We start from the raw sequence: 22577 nt of genomic DNA, 5'->3' as shown, positions 1-22577 counted from the left end.
TTTGAACTGAAAGCAGATGGACTATACCTTTCTGGCTGTCTTCTTTCTCGAACTGATCTTCTCACAGCCGGAGTTTGTGGCTCTTCATCTTTTGATTCCTCCTCTGCTGCAGAGTCTGATTCTTCCTCCTTTGGCTCAAACTCTATCTTCTCAGGTTCCTTTGGTTGGACTTCATGTTGAATAAGATCTTTTACCTCTCTGAACAACACATCTCGGTTGTACACAACCTTCTGTGTGACTGGGTTCCAAAGCTTATAACCCTTTAAACCATCCTTATACCCAATAAAGATGCACTTTTCATATTTACTATCCAACTTGGTTCGTTTCTCCTTTGGAACATGTACATATGCATCACATCCAAATACCCTTAGATGTGAAAGAGAGGGTTTCTTACCAGTCCATACTTCTTGTGGAGTCTTATCCTCCAATGCTGATGAAGGTGATCTGTTGATCAGGTAACATGCAGTATCCACCGCCTCTGCCCAAAATTCCTGTCCTAACCCGGCACCACTGAGCATGCTTCTTGCCCTTTCCATCAACATCTTGTTCATTCTTTCTGCGACTCCATTTTTCTGAGGTGTATATGGAGTAGTCTTCTGTCGTGCTATACCACACTTCTTACAAAATTCTTCAAATTCATTGCTGCAAAATTCTCCACCATTATCTGTCCTCAGCACCTTTATCTTCTTCTCTGTCTGATTTTCCACCAGAGCCTTAAATTCTTTAAACCTGTCAAAGACTTCAGATTTCTTCTTAAGAAAATATATCCATGTATTCCTTGAGAAGTCATCTATGAACGATACATAGTACACAGACTTACCCAGTGATGGAACCTTGACAGGTCCAAACACATCACTGTGCACAAGCTCTAATATCTGTTTCGTCCTATTACCACCAGAGGGGAAACTCACCCGATTCTGCTTCCCATATACACAATTTTCACAGAAATCAAAATCCAGAGAGATATTATTCATACCTTCTACCATACCTTTACCATGAAGTATTTGAAGGCCCTTCTCTCCAATATGTCCAAGCCTTTGATGCCACAACATGGTCTTCTCTCCAGAGACCACTAGATTCTCTACTCCATTTTCAGGAACCATAGAACTATTGCACCCATCAACAACAGTGCTACCTTGCAGCTTGTACAGAGTTCCAATCCGAACTCCCCGCATTAATATCAGTGCTCCTCGAACCATCTTGCAGGTATCTTTCTCGAACACCGTCTTTACACCTGCATCATCCAACTTGCTTACATAAATCAGATTTCTGGCCAATGCAGGAATATGTAGAACACCCAGAAGTGTTCTAACCCTTCCACCTTGCAACTTCAACTTTACTTTTCCCCGACCAATGATTCTAGCCTTCCTATCATCTCCTAAGAAGACATCACCACCATCATATTTCTCATACTCGCAGAACCACTCTCTATGGGGAGTGAAGTGGAAAGATGCACCTGAGTCAATCAACCATGCCTCATGATCTACATGTGTACTTGAAGAAGCTAAGTACACATCCCCACCTTCATCTGAGGTGGTTTTCACCTCTGCAGAAGGAGCATCATCAGATCCCTTTCCTTTATCAGGAGCTTTAGATTTACAATCCCTTCTGAAGTGCCCTTCCTTTCCGCATTTCCAGCACACCACCTTTGTAGGTTTTCCTGGAGATTTAGATCTCCCTCTAGATTTAGATCTCCCACTCGATGACTTATTTTTGTTTCTGTTCTGGGACCGTCCTCGTACAGACAAGGCATCACCATTCTGGTTGTCCATATTTTTCCGTCTCATGTCCTCCATTAGCAAGGCTGAGACTATTTCATCAAACTGCAAAGCAGTTGCATTGCTACCTATTGCAATAACCAGACTATCCCATGAATATGGTAGAGAACACAACAGACTGATGCACTTATCTTCATCTGAAATTTTAATATCAACAAATAATAACTGACTTACCACAGTATTAAACGCATTCAGATGCTCTGTCACCGAGTCTCCATATTTCATCCTCAGGTTATACAGCGTTTTCCGCAAGAACAGTTTATTCACCAGAGACTTAGATTGTTACAAAGTCCCTAACTTGACCCACAAAGCCTTTGTCGTAGCTTCCCTTGATACATTCAACAATACTGAATCCGAGACACACAATTGTATTATGCTCTTTGCCTTCCAATCCAACTTCTTCCATTCTTCATCGGTCACTCCCGATGGTTTAGTACCCGGATCTACCGCGATCCACTGATCTTTATCCACCAACAGATCCTCCATCTTGAGTTTCCACAACTCAAAATTCTGACCATTGAACTTCTCAATCTCTATCTTTCCACTGCTCGCCATCTTCTTTCACCACCAGAATCGATCTAGCAGCTCTCCCACTGAACAGGGTCTACCACAGGCTCGAGTGAAACCACTCAGCAACAAAGGCGTCCCCTTGAAGCCAAAACAACTCTGATACCAAATGTAGGTTTTAACCCTGTACAAAAATTACCTGCATACGAATTCTTAAACAAAGAAAATAAACAATGCGAGAGCATAACCCATAAAACACATATGCACAGATATTTTTCCCTGGATCCCAAAACTGGGACTACCGACTTGATTTTTCATTATTTTCCTTTCAATGTTACAATACATATTTATACATGCCGAAGCATCCAATACCATGGACCAAAAACCATCGCATCCAAAAAACATGTGCGAAAATTATGCACAAAACCATAGGTGGGTCCACCCAACCTAACATATGGTCCAAAACCAAAATTTTCCGGGGCGCTTCCCCGGACCCCATAAAGTGGGGTTATGGGTGCCCTTCAAACCCCCTATTAACTACGTGGAAAGAATATAACACAACCCAACACCCACGATGCCCGAATTAGCCGCTAGACCAACATCCATGACTTGTTAAGTTTTCCTGTGCGTCAATAAAAAAATTCCTCCATTTCTCAGATGTCGGGAGGAGCGTGTGTGGCCAACGGCGAAGAGCGCGGAACAGAGGCCGAGGATAGCGAAGCAGATGGAACCATGCCTGTGTGGAACCTTGACATAGTTCTAGGAGGAGGAACCATGATGGCACATTTTTTGAGACATATTCTCAGAGAATATTCCCTGATACAAAGAGGAATCTAAAATATTCCTTGGGAGGTAAAATTTTACATTGTCAGAATGTTATCAAGGTTACAATCATTTTTCTTAGATTTTCGTAGGGAAAGAAATGGTGACGTCAAATTCGACATCTGAGAAATAGATTTGTAGGCACCCCACAGTGTGGAGTCTTTAGAGAATCTTGAGGAATCTTTAGATTCCCTTGGAGGCTAAAATTTGCTAGAGTCAGAATGCAACCAACTTTATACTCAAAGGTCTCTGAATTCCATAAGGATCATGATGGCGAGATCATATTTTTGATTTGAGCAGTAGATCTCTAGTCAGCCCATGGAGCAGAATCTTTGGAGAATGACGGGGAATCTAAAATATTCCTGAAGGCCCAGAATTTGATAGTGTCAAAATTGGAAGAATTGGTAGTCGATTTTACACTACTTGACGCCATAATTTTAGTGGTGTAGTCAGTTTTTGTAGTTGAGCCTTTCATTTTTCGACCATATTTAGAAGTGAAGGTACATGAAGCAGTCATGTTGTGTTTCCTTTCAATAATGCTGAGATGATGTATTATTCTTGAGATGCCTGTTTGATACTATGTCAAGGGATCATTATTTCCACATTATGTGAGATTTCATTCACTTTTCATGCTATGTGTTGTTGTTGTGATCCCTGTGTAAATATGTTGAGGGGATATTCGTTGCCACATTATGTGAGATACTTGTTAGTTTTTCATGCTAAAGGAAGCCCATTTTGAGTGAGAGTTCTTGTAGGGAGAACGTCTTGTGGAGAGACAAGCCACTCTTGTTGATGGCATATGACCTTGTTATGACAAAGAATGTGTCATGTACATCATCATCATTTCCAAAATTATATGAAGCAGCCTCCACCATCTTGACACTGGGCCCGAAGACATAGCCCACACTGGGTGAACTTCGTTATCAAATGTATCGTTTTCTTGAGTTATTGATTGTCGTCATGTTTCCTCTTGCTTGAGCATGCATATGTGTTATTTTATGATCTTTTAAAATACAATTCTAACCACATCACAGAAGTAAACGATCTTGGATAATTTCGGTAGCTGAAGGATCCCAGATAAAGTTCGGTATGAGAGCAGTCTTCTCACTGATGTGAATTGCGAGCGTGAACAATTGAACTTGAAACAATGGAGGATGACAAAGAAATGTATGTGGCCTTTCTTAGGATGTCCAAAATGGTGGACATAATGTATGAAGCTTATGAGGAACGGGAGAAGGAAAGAGAAGAGAACGATGCTCCATCCACACCTTCCAGGGAAAATTCATCGCCCTTGTCATCTTCTCATCATTCGAATGAGCAGATAAACCAGAACATTCAAGAAGATAACGCTGAATTGAATATGCTTCTACGAGAAGAGAAAGAGGAGAAGCAGTGATTGCAGCTTCAGTTGCGAGCCATGGAAGAGGCCCTAGAAGAATTGAAGTGCAACGACTAGAGTCTTCAAGCAGAGCATGCTGAATTAAGGAGGCTTCTACAAGAAAAGAAAGAGGAGAAGCAGAGATTGCAACTTCAGCTACAAGCCACGACAAAGGCCTTGGAGGAGTTGAAGCTCAGCGAAGGCTTAAAGAAGCCCTCATCACTTCTTTCAAAATAAAAAATTGAGGTAAACAATGTTGATTATTCTTCAGTTTCATCTTCACATGATATTATTTATTCTGGAAATGAGGAGATATCGATTACACGAACTGGCATCAGACTCCTTACTAGGATGGGGTACAAAGGAGGAGGACTTGGTGTTAATAGCCAAGGCATGACTCAGCCTTTGGAGGTTGTGCCAAGACCTCGATTCAGAGGTTTAGGGTATACTAAAGGAGAATGCTCAAAGGTGTTAGAAGCTTCCAATAAATTGTTGAAACCACCGAGGAAAGAGAATGATGGGAACACATCACCACCATCCCATGGAAGTGTACATTGCATAGAAAGAGCTCCATAATTGCACCAGAGATAGCCAAGAGAAGTATACCAAGTCTCTATATTCTAGTGTTCATTTTGATTACAATCATGTTGTTAATGATGAACATAAATGATGGCATCAAAAAACATGTAGTTTTTGTGGTTTACATAACCATGTGGTTGCTGAGTGCTAGAAGAGAATGACAACGCGAAAAAGGATGAGGCGAGAAAGGCCTTATCCACAGTAGGGAAAGAAGCATGTTAAGCAGATCTAGAGGAAGAAGACTTATTGTAGTCATTACAACAGTGGTGGTCATTAAAGAGCCACATGTTGGATGCTCCATCCAGAGCAGTGCCATAAAGATAAAGCGTCCGTGCAAAAACCAGTTGAAAAATTTGCTCGACAAGTGAATCTGCCACAGGGAGATGAACCATTCACTCTGATAAGTGAGAGATGGTTTTTCTAGATGTGTTAGCTTGTCATGGCCATATTTTTGTAAATCATTTGTTGCAATTTATACTGTAAAAGTGATGATGTGTTTTCCATCACTTGTTGAAGCAACAATGATGTTTTGTCCTTGTACTGATAGTTGGGGTATTGTTTCCATTTTCTGTAAACTTGACCACAGAGTATGTGTTATAAACATGTGGAAAGTATGGGATGCTTGGGTCATAAGTGGTCATGTAGTTGAGCATGTAATTTGAAAAATATTTTACTACAGGTTTGCATAGGATGCAGGTGTTGGTTCATCGCTTATGGCTCTGAAGGACAAAGGTGAAGGAGAAGGAAGGGTGACTTGTCAGGACACTTGTAGTGCAAAAAATGTACACAACACTTGTAGATTATGTTCATGCTTTTGGTGGGCCAAAAGCTCCTCAGTGGGGAGGAAAGATCTAGGTGGCTCCAGATACCCTCAGAGGTTAAAGAAGACTCATAATAGGTCAAAATTCAAAGTGTACATATTGCTATCAAACTAGGACCAAGTCGCAGTTCTCGGCGCCCTGATTCCAACGGTGCAAACAACGCTCAAAACCGAGTTCGTATGCTCCAAATATTTGTAGTCTAAGTTTTGGTCAAAGTGGGCATGTGGGCGAGGTTTAATGATCCTACAAATTGACTAAGACCCAGCGCATGGAATCCGGCCACTAGGCAGGTGAAATTGTTGCCTACTTAATTTGCCTAATATCCCTTATTTTCGACAAATAAAAAGATAGGCAATTGTTTTTAATAAAACAAAAAAAAAATATTAAATAAGGGGCGGGTCAGGCCCGCCAGAATTGCCACCCCACCAGACGTAATATTCTATGTTAAAATGGGGTGGCAGCTGACCAAACCTTGCCACCCCCAACCAATATATACCATATATATTATTCCATTGCAAATTGTCAAGGATTTCACGCAAACCATTTATCGCAACATTAACCGTTTGAGGTTACGGTATATGCCATTTAAAACAAAATTGCATGCTATGTATGGGGTGGGCGGGATTTGAACCTTGCCCACCCCCATGCCATCTTCCCAACTTAGTCTCTAGGCCAACAACCACAACTTTATTAAGTTTTCCTGCGTGTCAATATAAAAACACCTCTATTCCTCATATGCCAGGAGGAGAGCGTGTCGCCGATGGTGAACAATGCGGAACAGAGGTCGAGGGCAGCGAAGCAGATGGAACCGTGCCTACATGGAACCCTGACATAGTTCCAAGAGGCGGAACCATGATGGCGTGTTTTTCGAGACATATTCTCAGAGAATATTCCCTAATACAAAGAGGAATCTAAAAGATTCCCTGGGAGGTAAAATTTTACATTGTCAGAACGTTATCAAGGTTACAGTCATTTTTCTTAGATTTTCACAGGGAACGCGATGGTAAAGTTGGATTTTCCATCTGAGCAAGATATTTGCAGGCACCCAACAATGTGGAATCTTTAGAGAATCTTGAGGAATCTTTGGATTCCCTTGGAGGCTGAAATTCGCCAGAGTTAGAATGAAACCAACTTTATACTCAAAGGTCTCCTAATTTCGCAAGGATAATGATGGCAAGATCAGATTTGTGATCTGAGAAGCAGATCTCTAGTCAACCCATAGAGCAGAATCTTTGGAGAATCATGGGGAATCTAAAAGATTCTCGAAGGCCCAGAATTTGACAGTGTCAGAATTGGACGAATTGGTAGTTGATTTTACACTACTTTATGCCATAAATTCAGTGGTGCAATCAGTTTTTGTAGTTGAGCCTTTTATTTTTTAGCCATCTTCAGAAGTGAACGTACATTAAGCAGTCAATTTGTGTTTCCTTTCATTATTGTTGAGATGATGTATTATTCTTGAGATCCATGTTTGATACTAGGTCAAGGGATCATTATTGCCACATTATGTGAGATTTCATTAGCTTTTCATGCTATGTATTGTTGTTGAGATCCCTATGTAACTATGTTGAGGGGATACTCGTTGCCACATTATGTGAGATACTTGTTAGTTTGTCATGCTGAAGGAAGCCCATTTTGAGTGAGAGTTCCTATAGGGAGAACGTCTCGTGGAGAGACAAGCCACTCTTGTTGAGGGAAAATGACCTTGTTATGACAAAGAATATGTCATATACATCATCATAATTTCCAACATTATATGAAGCGACCTCCACCATCTTGACACCGAGCCTAGAGACGTAGCCCACACTGGGTGAACTCCATTATCAAATGTATCATGTTCTTGAGTTGCTGATTGTCATCATGTTTCCTCTTGCTTAAGAATGCATATGTGTTATTTTATGCCATTTTAAAATGGAATTGTAGCCACATCACAGAAGTAAAATATCTTGGATAATTCTAGTAGTTGAAGAAATTTGGATCAGGTTTGGAGAAAAAAGGAGGACAATCTACTCTGAGGGAGTAGATCCTCTATTTCTCTTCATTAAAAGAAGGGTTTGGCTTCAAATCAAGCCAAATATGGAAGCTGCAAGCATAAAAAAGACTTATACATAGAGGTGATCTAAGTAATGGAGGTAAGATTGAGTCCCCTTGCTGATTTCAACAAAGAATTGTTTTATTTAAAATATATTAGTATTACACGAGAGAGGAGAGTGCAACCAACACAACAACACTTTATGTTGCAAGAAGAAGAGGAGTTGCAACAAAAGTATAGGATTAGTCCCCAAGCAGAAGCAAGAAGGAAGATGCAAAGAGATAAAAAATAAATGAGAGCATGGCTCAGGGGGATATGCTTTGTTAGTAGTAATAGGCATCATCCTTAGCCTCAGGTAGAGTGATTGCTAAGGAAATGAAATGATTTCACCTTATATGAAGTACTCTTATTTCATTTGACATGTGATTTTTATTATGCCTAGAAATTTTGGGTTCATGAATACAATTAGAGCAAGATTTGCAGGTTCCTTAACTATCAATTGGTATTGCTATGTCAATTGGCAGTCTTTAGTTTAGGTGGAGTAACCTTTTGTATAAATGGACATATCTTTTCAAGAAGAAGTCATGCAAGTTTTTTGGTACATTGTCCAATGTGTACCAATCATTGGTGTTGTTGATGCCTTATTCTTAACATCAGTCCCTAGTTGTGAATGCATGATCTCAGGGGCAGAAAATTTTAGCATGCTAAAGTAAAGTGGTCATAGTCACTCAAGCAGTAGTAGTGGAAGAGTAATCCAAAATGCATCTCTGTTAGTTGGTATTTGTAGCAACAACAATATCATGTGCAATTTTGATGGATACGTAGATGCATTGGAAAAAGAGAGGGCCAACAACCATAAGGTGTTCAAAATTGTATGAACAGTCAAGGAAGAGATGGCACATGTTCAAGGGGGAGCATATCATATATGTCTAGTTCTTAAAGAAACAAAAACTATAAGAAGACACAAAGACATGTTTTTCTAATGCTTTTTTTTTTCAGGCGTCTTTGCCCATGATGGTGTAGCTGAGTTTGGATGGTAGGCTTCAAGTGCCTCATCGAGGAGATATCCGCCCTTGAGAAGAGAAGTTTGCAAAGAAGAATGCACATTAGCTTCCCAATCCCAAAACATTATTTGAAAGGGGGAGAGAAAATAATTTGTATCCCTTTACCATTGATGTCAAAGAGGGGAGAGAGAATTATTGGCGGATCATGCAAGGAAGAAAAATCTCAATGACAACCATACATTGGATGACAATGTGTTTCCTCGATGTAGCATGAGGAGTGGCCATCAATAATGAGGTGTTTCCATTAATGCCAAAGGGGGAGATTGTTGGACATATTGGAATTGGTATAATGGAAAGTGGCATAAATTGTATTGGCATTGATGTCAACTGGACTAACATTGATGTCATATGCATAGTGTGTTTGACATTGATTTGCATGGAGTGTTAAGCTTAGGGGGAGTCATATGGTTGCTATAGTCTTTGGTAGAGAACCATCATAGTACAAAAATGAGGAAATAAGTTAAAATCTTATACCTATGATGGTTGGGAGTCCCAATATTTGAAGGGATTTCTGCCTTAGGATATTAGTTTAGATGCTTTTGGAAATGACATAGTTGGATTATGCTCATAATAACTTTCTAGTAATATGTTGAAGTCTGGAAAATGCCTTCTATATTAAAATTTATGGATGGTCAAAGTTAGTAGTAATCCAAAAGTCAACCTAGTGACCTAGCCATGGGTCCTAGCAGTCTAGTTAGCATACAAATGGCGCTTGAGTACAAGTGGCAGAGTGGAGTTGACTACTTTTAAGATTAGGTGGGAGAAGCATGTGGTCCCACTTGGAACACAAGCTCGGTGGATCTTCCCTAGAGACATTTGCTACAACACAAGGAGGGAGCTATGGGGTGACTAGGAAGTAGGACACTACGACACATAAGTGGAAGAATGGGAAAATGGATAGGAAATGAGTGCAAGGTGAGGGACCCCACAGGATAACTCATCCAGTGGACAAATCCCAGAAGTTATGAAGCCATTTGCATGTGAAGTGCCAGGATGACGCAACAATAGGAGGATGTGGCATGGTGTAGGCTAGTGGACACAATGTTGATTGGTGGAGTCATCATAGGAATGGTCCCCATAGACATATAATCCCAACGGATATACCCCAGAGGTTACAAAGGTTCACACATAGATGAAGTGTCGGGGTGACTAAGCAGCACGGTGACTTGGCACACAACTGACATATTGGGACTTGATTGGTGCACGAAAGTAGCAGAGGAGCCCACTAGCCACATAAATCTAGATGATCCAAGGGTGGTGCAAGGCTATGGATGACATTAACATGACGTAAGAATAGACATGTGGGAGTCCAAGATCATGACACGTGGCACATAGATTCAACATTTTCGGGTACCCAAGTGGGCTAAAAATGGGTGACTTATGGAATAATCCTAAGAGGCCACGTGGTAGGTGTGAAGGGATCATGATGTCATCTAGACACATAATCCTGGAGGTCTATCTGTGGAAATTTTCATTGTAATGCATTTTTTTAGAGAAAAAGGAGGAAGTTCGAGCTTACAAAGCACCAGTATATGGTGGTGAACATGACAGGGACTGGGGACCAATAGAAATGATGCAAGTGTGTTGAGTGGTCCCACTATGACACCACATCCTAAAAGGCCTTACCTCATAGGTTATTAAGTTTAATGTAGGCTGGTTCTCCAAGTTAACAAGGAACTGGGACATGATGGTAGAAGTGGTAGCATAAAGAGTAGGAATAAGGGATCAATCGAGATCATGCATGTGGTTAGAAGGTGGTCCCACTAGGATGTGTAAGCCCAAAGGATTGTCCCCAGTAAATCTAAAAGGAGGCACATTATGAAAAGTACGAGGTAATGGATTTGGGGGATGGAGATGTTATCGACATCTAACAGTTCCGTAAATTAATTAAAGTTGTGCCCAAATCTCAGCTATGCGGTGTTTTCATGTGTTTTGTGACTTAAGGACTTCATGCTTACAAACAATGAATAAGCGTCATAGACTTAGTTCTTGTGAACATAAATGGATTGAAAATTGCTTAATTGATGAGGGTCTAACTTAAAGGAACTATGGGTACAAGTTGTAAATGACATGAAAGGGTCGAAAACGAGTTCAGTTGGTTGCACTATATTTGGAAAGAGTGCCATATGTAGGGTTACAACACACATATAGGGTGTAAAAATTCTCTTACTGTGGATTCTCCGGTCAAAAATTCAAAAAGCACAAACCATAGATCTCTGAAATCCAACACACATATGGTTAAAAAATCTTTAATGGGTCAGAAAATTCAACTTAGCTCCTTTGTATTTGAAAATTCTATCAATTTAGATGTGTGATATACAAGAGTTAATGAGTATTGAATGGGTCGGCAACTAGATTTGAAAATTTGTGTCAATAGAAACTGTAGAATATCATTGGTTCAAGGTAGCAAGGACCATAATTTGCATAGTGAATTTGTGTACTTGGTTTAAATAGATCATGCCACAACAAAGTGTCCCTCAAGACATGAAGAATTCAATGGAAAAGATTGTTGGGTGGATAATATTTGATCACATAAAAAATGAGCCATGTTAGAAGCAAATTCTAAGCACATTGATCAATTAATAAGCATGGAGAGCCCTACTTGAGTGCATAGGTGAATGGAGAATTAATTCTCAGCATGGAAAAGCATTGAGAGCCCATTCCATATTTATTGCAACTACAATGGCTGAGTAATTGTGTAGCAACAATATGGAAAGCCTTACAGGAGGACACATTTTGGTATTGTGAAATACACAAGTACACCATGCTAAAGGACCACGAGCTCTATATGTGATGCAGAAAGAATTCCTTGCATCGATCCATGTGAACTGTATTAGAAAAAAACAGAGGATTGTAGTAGTGCACAAGTGGGAATGCAACATTGTAGAGAGCTTGATGGAGAGCTTTGTGTGAGTGTGTGCTGCTGACAGAGGCCGAGTGTGCCTATGCAGAAGATAAGGCCGAGAGTAGAATGTGTTGATTGTGTGAATCATTGATGGTTGATAATAGACTGCTGGATATGCTATTGAAGTGTTGAAGGCCATGAGGTGAGAGCTATTGAGTGTGTATCAAACGTAAAAGGCCAAGACCATAGGGATGAATGCGTGTAACACTATTGTAGTGAATAGAGGGAATAAAATTGGTGATTACAGAGAGAATAGATCAAGCATATCAAGTGCCAAAGCATAGGGCCAAGCAGTGGTGAATGCAAAGCTTAAATCAGGCAAAGTGGGTGCCAAAAAAGAGGGTATTAAGTTCCTTTTGAGTGTGGATTGGAGCATACAAAATAGGGAGTTGGAAATTCAATCTAGTGGATATATGAAGAGAGCTTGGGGGTTGGTGACTCCTACAAGTGGGTGCTTGCATAAATCCATGAAGCTGCAAGTTGGTGCTTGCAACAAATCCAAGAATCTAGTGCTTCAGTGGGTGCTTTTGGTAAGATGATCAAGTGTCTATAGAAGAAGGGATTTTGGGCTTCCTACTAGTGGGTGTTAGCAAATAATATAAGGGATTTGGTTCTTCCTTTGAGTGGTACCTCAAAAAAAAAATTCATGTAATAGAGTAAAATCTCATATTTACATCATAAAACAAAGATTGGTAGTTTTTCCCTTTCTGGTTTTCCATGTTAAATCCTTTGTGTTCTATGTGTTTTTTGCTCATGATTTTGTTGTGTATGTATATGTGTGATAATTTAATTTTCTACACATGATATGATGGTGGTTGTGCACATAATGATTTCCAAGTTTGAATGGAAATTAAAAATTGGCACTAAAAGTTAAAATTAGCCTTAATATTGATTCACCCCCCCTCCCCCCTCAGTATTAAAAATTATTTCCAACACAAGATAGGGTTTGATCCATGTTCCATGTAATTATGACCAAAGGATATCCTTTGTATTTTTGTGATCCACCTAAAGTTTTTCCTGATTTGGGTGTTGGGCTACCCAAATTACCCTCCATTGCCTTTTGATCCAGATTGACGACCAAATTTGAGGGATGTGTGTTAATTTCTTGCTATGTCGCTGAACCTTTCTTAGGGACTTTTATATCTCCCTCTTTTGCATCATGGTTTACAACAACATTTTTGAATCCCCTTCCTTTGTTCTTGTCGTGGTTTCCTCTTGCTCATTTTCTTCCTAGGTGTCAACTTCAAATGTATTTGCCGAGGTTGAGGGTGCATTTTTACCTTATACAGGTTGAGATTTGGACGTTGTTGTTTTCTCTTTATTTCTACCTTTCTTATGGGTCTGCCATTTCTATTCTTTCCGTATTGATGTCTCTACCCCTTTTCTTGATTGTTGCTTCTTGTTTTATCTTACAAAATGACCGTACTCATGGAAATATCTACATTTGAACGACAATTGCTCATAGTCTAAAATATGACAGTGATTCCATTCTCCTTGAGTAAGTTTTATTTCTGAGGGAAAACCCTTCTCTATATCCACTCTACACAGATATTGGCACATGAAAAATGGGATCCTTTGGGTTCAACCCTATCCAAGTATTTCCCCGCCATGTTTCCAATAACTCATAGACAACCATCACTCCAACAAGAAATAGGAAGCTAAGAGAGCTTGATGCATACATAAACAACATTCAGGATATCTTCATCTGGGTCAAAATCAAGCACCCATTTGTTTAGATACACCCCTCTAGCTCCAAAAAAATAAGGTCCATTTCAAAAGATCACATATTTATCTTCGTTGTATTAAAACAAGAAGGAAAAAAATCCATTTCCACAAGCATACCATCCAATATTGCCTTTCATCATGGGCTTCTAGGTCTTGTCCATCCAAACTTCCATAGATTGCAGGGATGACCACATTCCAGTGAACTTCCAAAGCATAGCTCGAACTGAAAGGGTGAATTAATTCTTTGAAACCACGTCAGGAAAACTACCAAAGGGATGGCTGTAGCCTTCTTCATAAACCTTTCCCATGCTTCTTTGGATCTATGATTTTTTGAGAGAGCATAAATAATAGAATGAAAGGCCAAAACTTCATTTGGTTGAGGGGGAGGAGCCCTCTCCAGGGAGGCCATGCCAATATCTCCCTTAGGGTTTGAACAGAGGTTTAAGGCAAGCAATAACGTGAGCAAATACTGAGTGAATTATTATTTTAAACATATTTCAGTTCTATTAAGACGAAGGTTCCCATTACTTTGCATTATCATTACATTGAGTTCTATCCTTTTGCATTATCATGTTTTTAATATTAATATTATTATAAATATAATACTCTAACTATTAATATGGATAAGTGTTAATGTCAAATCTATTGTTTTAATCATTCACACAATTTTCTCAACAAAATTGTCCTTTATTTATTTTAATATTAATTTCTGTTTAGTATCAATAATAATACTTATCATATTTAACATGATAAATAATGTTAATTGTAGTTATGAGGTATGTTTAATGTTAATGCTAATATTTATGAGACATATTTAACATCTTTAACATGATAATTAACATTTTTAACATTGATAAATAATTTTTAACAACTTTATGATTGTTGTTTCATATTCTTTACCATCTTAATTATGTTGATATTTTTCATGTTCATTATATAATGGTTAATATTTATTTTGGTTCAAGGAAATCTCTTCCATTAGAATATCTGACCTTAACAATCAAAATATCACAACAAACTACTTTGCATAGTGGAATAATATTCAACAATAAATCTACTAGTGCACAAAATATACACAACTTTTTACGAATTTATACAACAACGCAAATTCATTATATAAATCAAACTAATAATACAACAATCTAGGGCTCTCGTGCTAGGGATAATGACCCTCATACATCCACTAGTACAACAATACAAGAACATGATACACTGATGATCTAGTTGATGTAGAGCTCAATCACAACTTCTTTGTTGTATCCTGAACACACTTCGGGTCCTTTGCTTCTATTCTATAGCATTGCCTCTATCAATGCACAAACTCCTTTAGGCCACTGAACTCGACTCTCCAATCTTCCCTCTAGGTTATCATAAGTCCATATACAACCAACACATAGGGTCTTCACACTCACTAATTTCTCCTTAGTCCTTCAAGGCCACAACACTTTGAGTGTTCTTGCCCACTGTTATTCCTCAGCTACTTAGGGACTTCTTCCCACTATTTTCTTCCTACGTTTCCCCAATGAAGACAAACATAGGACAAGAGGGTTTCCACCTATCACTATCAAACATATCTTCTCCAACAATGAACTTGGGTTATCCAATACTCATCCTTTGGATAATTAGACCTTGAGATTCTTCAATCTTCGCCTCATCTAGCAACCACCTTATTCCTTCAAGGTGCTACATTTAGGGCCAACTTGGTCCACTCTCATGTTGCCCTCCAACAGTCCACGAGTGTTCAATACAACTAGTCCAATCTGGACCCTATCCTCTAGCAACAAATCACCCTTGAACACATAATCAATACATACCTTAGGGATGGTGCTTATCTATTGTAGTCTCTGCTTCTGGTTAGGGTTTCCAACAACTTGTTAGCCCTCTCCAAAATGCTCCAACAACCTCCCAAATATTGCGGTCTTTCTCCCTTATGCTCCTGCCCCCATACGCTGGTATCTAAGTCAACTTCCAACCACTGTTTAGGCCTTTCAACCATCTTCCAACTGAGGCATAGGGCTTTGGACCTCCTATCCAAATGTTGTACATGATTGCAACTAATTTTGGAGATCTTCCCACACATAAATACCACACCAAACAATACTTAAATCAACCCAAATTTGTCCCTTGAGGACTTGACCTTCCTTCGCTCCCACTCGGACCTGCCAAAACACACAAAACATACTTGCAAACTATCCCAAAACTGCTCAACCTTGTCCTTCTTAAGCTGAAACTACCTTTGATGATGTATTTCTATGCTTTGATGATCTTTAGATGCAACTTTATGCCTCTAACTCTCCTTCTATTTATACACTAATCCATTGGCTCAATGAATTGTCTTGAGGGAAACTCTTTACCCTAGCCAACCTCATCTAATGCTAAGTAAACCCACCAGAAACACATAAAAATTAATATCTCATGTTCTAGACCTCTGATTTGAGTGATTTTTGTTGCTCCTTTATCCTCTAAGGGTCCTCTAACACCTCCATGTGCCAAATCACTCAACCCCCTTATGCTTTCACACCCACCAACTTAGCTGCAAATCCCACATGCTTTGGTTCTAATCCCACATATCCATTTGTGGTGCTCCAACCTCCAAACCCTTAACCCTAGGCCTTGGATTACCTCCCATGATACCAAATCTCAATAAGATTTGGGAAAGCTTTAGGAGAAATTAAAGCTATGGCAGTGTAAAAGTTTAGGCACTTTAGTTACTTCAAAAGAGTTTATAAATGAATGCAATTTTTAACAATAGATGTACATTTTTTTTTGTTCAAGCTAATCCACATGATGGAATGTCCCACCAAAATTTTCAATCTAGACAGGGAAAACAAAAAATAAAAATCCACAGACACCATCGCTACCCAAATGCTAAAACCTAGATGACCAAAACACACCTACAACGAGCATGGCTAAATGTTGTAATTGTAACAAGCAACTTGTAGCAAAATTCAATTAATAACCATGGAATGGAGATTCCAAAATAACAACAAACCAACAAAGTCAAGAAAAAATGAACTACGATTAGCATAAGGTGAAATACGTTTTAAAGCACTCTCACCTTGAAAACTACATGTATGAAATTTTGCATCGTTGAATCTGTTTTTGTTTATCAATGGGCTAACAAGGGGGACCCGGGGGTTGTTATGACAATATGAATTTCTTGGAAACTTGGCAGAGCACTAGGATGGAGAAACTAGGATAAAACAATTCTAGGCTCTAGAAAGATTTTAACTAAGAAAAGAAAATCGTTTCGGATGCCAATAAAATTAAAAAAATTGTAGTGTACCTTTTTTTTAAGATAGAGTCCACATTTATTGCAACATGGCCGACTATACTGGACTTTATTTTCACAATATTTATTTTGTACATGTTTTTTATTTTTGTTATGCATATATCTGATACTTCATAGTTTTTTATGGTTTTCTATTTTTCTTGGAGTTTGAGTCACACGAAGATAGAAATGAAATTAGAGGCATGGTTAAGTGAATCCTAATCAAGCCCCAGTAAAAAATCCCAAAACTTAATACAAACAAAGCCTAGAAACCCGCAACAAGAGGGCATTCAAAACCCATGTACTTAAATCTCTCAAAAAAATATAAAATTTAAATTCAAACAACTTCTTTACCAACCTGTGCATATGGTCGAATATGCCACTGCATGGAATCACACCCCCAATTTTTTTTTTTACAGTGGATTCAAGCAACATTTGATATCGTCGATTATTCACCTAGAATCTAAAATATCTTTTGGATTGTGCACATTCACAATCCATTGTTGCTTCAGGTGTTTTATTTGAGCTAGAGATTCATTAGGGATGTTATCAAAATTGTATCAATAAATTTGGCCTCTTGGAGTAGCTCGACCCAAAATAAATTTTTATTTCATCGAGAGGACTTGGTCTCCTAGTGGTGCTTGACCTGGCCCCAAGATTATTCGTCCTTAGTACTGTAATGTTCCCACCTTTAATACCATTGCAATGTCTTGTCTTAAAAATATGCCAATAATTTGCTAGAATTCTCTCATACATTTTCATGAACACTTGGCAGGAGATATGTATTCAAAGACTTTGTTTGCAGAATAAAGGGAAGCTCTACTACAGGTACATTCCATCAAACTATTTAACTACAATTACATATTAAACCCTACTAAAAAATAAACACAAGAATGTAAAAAATCAGCCTTATTTTTATTAAAATGGAGTATTAATGCCAATGCTTTAGTTTCAAAACCTAGAAAAGACCTACAAATAACCCCTACTACATGGCATGCTTGGCTGGATAATAAGCTGATGCTATGGCCTCCAAATATAAATGCAACAAACACTGAACTTAGCCTCCTAAATCTCGCTTCTCCAAGCATCATGCACTTGTGAGAGATTTGATTGACCTCTCCTCATGATCACTTTAATCCCTAGTTGAAGATCTGATTTGATCACTCCTTTTCGAGTGGCTAGAGAATATGTTCTCAATAATGAAAAATGTGATTTGATCCCTCCTTTTCGAGTCACTAGAGTATATGGTATCAACCATTGACTTTATCAACTAGGGTGAATCTCCCACCATTGAAACTGACACTCTTTCAAACAATCTCTCACCAAGACAAGCTCAAAGATCTCAACTCAATAACAAGGCAATAATCCAAAAATTCATACGTAAGGAATGAGCTCTAATCTCTTTTTATAGTCATGGACTATCAAAATAACACAGGTGATTACCATAGGTTATACGATTACCATGGGTTATCCAATTAAATACCATGGGTAAATATTGTGGGTCATCAAATACCATGGGTTACTCTAATATCATGGGTGAATAACGTGGGATTATTTTACCACTTGGAAAATGGACATGACAAAATGCCATAAGGAATTCAATATAAAAGTCTTATTGGTAAGTGCCATCTGTTAAAGAAAAGACAAAATGTTTCTTGCTAGTGCCATAACATGCAATATGGACCTGACACTCTGATCCCTTCCAAAGGATATGTTTTTTATGAGTGGAGGGGTTCCTAAAATAAGGATAAGTATTGGTAAAGAAGGATTTAATCAATAATATATTATATGAAACATAGTTTAGGCCTCTCCACTCATTTTGTATGTTGATGTATTCACAGTGTGTTGTAGTAATCAATTTTCCAAAGAACAAATTAGTTGCTCATTACAATTTGTATGTTGAACCATCTCTGCTATTGAATCAAAATTTTCAATATGTGATTGACCTGTGAGTACTTGGAAAGTACTTGCAAGTCATTCATAGGTCAACAAGTTTCATTCACTCATCCATTGAGCCCTTTTTACTTATTTTTCAGCTTCTATAAAAGAACAAAATTTGTGTATATTTTTATATTTTTGTACAACTTGAGTTTTTCTAGAGCCAAGTTGAACTCTTATATTTTTTGCCTCACTAAGTTTTTCACTGAGTGAAGTTGGGTAACTATACTTGAAGGTCACCTTATGTTGTGTTTCTTATGTGATGCATTTCTTCCTTGCAAGCCCAATAAAATTAAATTATGGTATAGTTGTTGTTGGCTTTTTGAAGCATGCCCACATCTAGTTTTTTTTTTTAATTTGTCTCAGACATGTTTGAATCTGTATGTTGCTTGGTTTGAAGGGTCGATTTGGTGTTGAACCAGCCCAGTCAAAACATGGCTCAACTGGTTTGGTAAGCACAAACAACTTAAATGCATAATTTTAGGTCCAATTCCTTGGGTTACTGAGTCTTGGAACTAGGGTATGAAGGGATTCTCCTAACTTCAATTTGAGAACCATCAATGTCGATTCTCCAACAGAGGAGAAGAGGGAAATGTACTTTTGAATAATTTATATTCAAAAATTTATATGTCTCTAGGATTTTTTTGCAATAGACATAAAAGTAGGCATGTTTTCAATTATGTTTTTCGAGTTTGAGTTTTACATTACTGAAAAGGGAGTTCTTTCTTTTTGTTGATTCCTCATTCATGGAAGGAGTTGGTTTCGATGCCATGAACTATTTACCTTGTTTTTCATATTTGAAGCAATATAGAACTAGTAGAAAAAGCTACTATTGTAAAATTGGAATCCAAAACTAGGTCGATTGGGAAAGAGTTGTCTCATAGAACATTAGGCATGCCATTTTGGTAGGCATTTATATTCTAACACTACAATAAATAAAACTCTTATGCAATGGAAACTCTACGAAAACCATGATAGCTCCTCACTAGCTAGCTCTTCACAGGCTAAGTGCCTCCTCACTGCTATCAAACAATCTTGATATATAATATCATAGTCCATCTCTCCATTATAGAGAGTTTGGGGCTACATACCTTATTTTTCATGTTCGACTTGTAATATAAAAGGTAGAGCAATAGATATTATAAAATTGGATACCAAAAATGACCAACTCTATTGGAGAGATGCAAAGTCCACTAGTCTATTCATATGGTGTGGAGTATTTTCCTATCAAGAAATAATATAAGAGGAAAATAGTTTTGAACCTAAGAGAATTGTAAGTATAATTATTGAGAAAAGAATGGCCCTATCATGTTATTATTGTGAGAGTTTAGACTTAGTTTATTTTTTTTCTGATACTAAGATGTTTATTTTTTTGTTTTAGTTATTCTGTTAAACTTATTGAATTTCTCCTTTGTCAGGTTCATGCACCTATATTTATCACTACTTGGTTATGCTGGCTTTGATTTGAGGATAGGTCAAATCAATTGTCATTAGAGCCCTTATGGCCTATATCTAGACTTTGTAGTATAGTCTTCCCAATTGTCAAGCATGCAGTATAGAGAATCATTCTCTATGTTAAATGAAATGACCTTTATATAAAATGATGATGCAAGAGAATTTATGCATGCAATGCACTAGTAAGTGTCATAAAGTTAGATTTTCCCAAAAATAGGTTAGTTTAGTGGTTCACTACAATTTGTATGTTGAACTATTTCTGCTAGTGAGTCAAAATCACCAAGATGTGTTTGACATTAGATTAGTAGTTCATTACAATTTGTATGTTGAATTGTTTGTGCTAGTGAGTTGAAATCCCCAAGATGTATTTTGCCTGAGTATTCGCATGTCACACTTGGACCTAGAAAGTACTTATAGGTCATAGTTTGATTCGTTCATCCATTTAGCCCTTTTTTCTCTTTTTTTTTTCAGCTTTCATAAGAGAACAAATCTTGTGTATATTTTCATATTTTTGTACTACCTGATTTTTTCTCGAGCCAAGTTGAACTCTTTAATATTTTTCCTCACTATGTTTTTTGAGTGAAGTTGGTTAATTATGTTTGTAGGTCACCTTACATTGTTTTTGTTTATTTGATGCATTTATTCCTTGCAATTATAATATAATTAAATTGTGGTATAGTTGTTGTTGTGGTGTTTGAAGAACTTCAATATTTAGTGGTTTAAAACTTGGTCTGAGACAAGTTTGAAATCATTTATTGATTGGTTTAGATGGTCGGGTTGGTATTGACCCATCTAAGTCAAAACATGACTTCGCTGGTTTGGTAAGCATAGACAACTTAAAGACATGATTTTAGGTGGTTTGGTAAGCATAGACAACTTAAAGACATGATCTAAGGTGTAATTGCTTAGGTTGCTGAGTATTGGCACTAGGGTATGATGGGAGTCTACCAAGCTTCAATGGCAGAATTATTGGTGTCAGTTCTACATTAGTAGGGAAGAGAGGAATGCACTTTTTAATAAATTTCTTTCAAAATTTCCTATTTGATTTTGTTGCAGTAGACATAAAAGTAGGTATGATTTCATTTTAGCTTATCGAGTTTGAGTCTTGAAAAGAGCGTTGCTTCTTTTTGTTGATTCCTCGTTCAGGGAAGGAGTCAATTTCAAGGCCATGCTTTTAATAGTGCACTTTAAACTTTTTGCATTCTGGAATAGACGATCATAATTTCCCCGCAAGTGCATGGCAATGTCTTCAAGTGGTTAAATATGGTATTCACTTAAGTGCTTTCAATAATTCCACAAAACATTTTGATAAATAAAGAGTTTTGTGAGAATGAGGACCCACTGTGGGTTTTGTCATGTTTGTGTCACTAAGCATAAGCGACGTGGTATCTTTGCTCTTTTAGATGAAGAAATGGAATACAGATGTATGTCCTAGATTGTGGATACATAAATGGATGTTCAATTGTGCCTAATTGTGGGTACCTAGAAAAAAAGTGATCCATATATGTGTTTTGCATTTTGATCTAAGGACTATCGATATTGTGATTTTCATCCAAGTATTTATAAGTATAATGTTGCCAAATTTATTTTCATAAGTAATATGTATGTATAGGCATTTTACTATTTAGAATGCTTTTAGATAAACATAGATTTGAAATTCTCTAAATGACAAATAATGTAAAAAATCAATCATATATGTCACTGCTTAATAGAGAAGGAAACCAAATATCCAAAACTATTAGGAAAAACTTAATTATCATTAAAACTAGGAGATGAAAAAATCCAAGAAGAAAAAGGAAACCAAATATCCAAAACTGTTAGGAAAACTTAATTATCATTGAAATTAGTAGATAAAAAAGTCCAAAAAAAGACCGACAGATTTTTAGAGGGATTCTTAAATCTTCAAACTGTACAAATATAAAGAAACGTAGGCTTTAAATTGACATTTGAACCTGTCTATAGCGAAATATCAAAAATTTTGTCAAATTTATTTTAAAAATATAAAAAATCCTTTTAAACATCTTTAACTTATACTTTGAAACAAATCACAATATCCGAGTTATAATGAACTTCACTTGCAAGGTACAAAATTAAATTCCAAATTGGCAACGGTGAATATGTATTGCAAAACAATGTGAACATGACTCAAAATACGGTGGCAAAAGTCATTGACAAACACAAGGATGTATTACATATAAGACAATGATGTATTATTGACAAACCCAATGACATGATTTCATTCGATTTTTTTCGGTTTACCATCCCTATCACAAATTTGGAAAATCGTTTCTGAATGGCGACA

The sequence above is a fragment of the Pinus tabuliformis genome, chromosome 3_1, assembly GCF_031772625.1.
Source record: "Pinus tabuliformis cultivar Carrire ecotype Pingquan chromosome 3_1, CPIR1, whole genome shotgun sequence".
Classification (NCBI taxonomy): domain Eukaryota; kingdom Viridiplantae; phylum Streptophyta; class Pinopsida; order Pinales; family Pinaceae; genus Pinus; species Pinus tabuliformis.
This window is presented reverse-complemented; position numbering follows the sequence as displayed.